The sequence below is a fragment of the Lithobates pipiens genome, unplaced genomic scaffold (genome assembly GCF_037356315.1).
Source record: "Lithobates pipiens isolate NorthernLeopardFrog02 unplaced genomic scaffold, aLitPip1_a1.2 Scaffold_1, whole genome shotgun sequence".
Lineage (NCBI taxonomy): Eukaryota > Metazoa > Chordata > Amphibia > Anura > Ranidae > Lithobates > Lithobates pipiens.
In genome coordinates this window covers 254,855,349-254,856,680 of record NW_027507685.1, presented here as the reverse complement: position 1 = coordinate 254,856,680, position 1,332 = coordinate 254,855,349, and the positions used below count along the sequence as shown (strand labels likewise).

The following is a 1,332-nucleotide window of genomic DNA, read 5'->3' as shown; positions in this document are numbered from 1 at the left end:
CTCTTGGAGGGGAACCCATGCCATTTTTTTTTTTTAATTAAAGTCGCCTGGCCTTGGGCGACTTAAAGTCATGCTGTAAGTCGCCGCAAGTCGCGCTGTGATTCACACTCAAGACGTGATCAAGTTGTCTCCCAAAGTTGCGCTGGAAGTTTTCTTGCCCCTGTGTGAATGCACTGTTAATGATATGGCACTCGCTACTATGAATTGCGCCGGTATATTCTGTGTTGCGCTTATGTATGCGCCGGTTCATACGCTCACTTGAAAATTTACCTGGCGCACAAATGGAGGTATGAACCGGCGTAGCGCATTCATCTTAGTAAATCAGCGCCACTGCTTTATTGCTGTTTGTACTCAGCCGGGTTTTGATCTTTCTTCGGTTCATAGTCTGGATCATTTTCCTCATCTGCTTCTTCCTCCCCTTCCTCATCATCTGCTTTTTCGCTCTCCTCATCATAATCAGCATCGTCATCTTCTATAGCTTCTCCAGTGAAGTAAAGCACGGATCGAGGAATTATGCGTTCACGTAAAAAGTGTCCGATTTCAAAGTCTGCCGTATTAATGGCTTCAGCATCATCATCCAGTTCTCCATTTTCTGGTACTTCAGGAGGTCTGAAGAAGTTGAAGAATGAGTCATTGGGAACAGTTTTTGTCACAGTCCTTACTGTACCACGTCCCTTATGTTTTTGTTTCTTCTTCATGGTTTCTAAATTAACATTTTTGCCTTTCTTACAGACAATTTGGCATCCTGTACAGCCCATCATTTCAGGTCCATCAAATGAGAAGGGATCAGTCTCATCAGCCTAATTTTATACGTTTTTGTCCACACTTCATTTGTAAAGAATTCATGAGAAGCTAATGAAGCCACGAGCCACACACGAGCCAAATGTCCGACAGAAAAAGTCAGACGGAAGATTTTTTATATTCCGATTGTGTGTATGCACCATCAGACTTTTTTTTACCAAAAATTCTGACGGACCTAGAAATAGAACATGTTTTAAATATTTCGACGGAACCAATCCCTATCGGGAAAACCACTCGTCTGTATGCTGTTCCGACGGACCAAAAAGCGGCGCATGCTCTGAAGTAAGCACGAGACAGAGGCTATTGGCTACTGGCTATTGAACTTCCTTTTTCTAGTCCCGTCGTACGTGCTGTACATCACCGTGTTCTTGACGATCGGACTTTGGCGTGATCGTGTGTACGCAAGACAGTTTCAGCGGAACTCCGTCTGAAAAACCTTCAGAGTTTATTCCGACGGGAAAACTGGTCGTGGGTCTACGCGGCATTAGGCTCAAAATGAGAGCTAATGCGGCATTGGCTGACCGGCATCTG

General features: G+C 44.4%; 1 pseudogene; it reads right to left on the bottom strand.

Moving 5' to 3' along the window:
* Window positions 1–333: 333 nt before the first annotated feature.
* Window positions 334–747, bottom strand: LOC143986876 (nucleosome assembly protein 1-like 1 pseudogene; annotated as a pseudogene).
* Window positions 748–1,332: the final 585 nt, after the last annotated feature.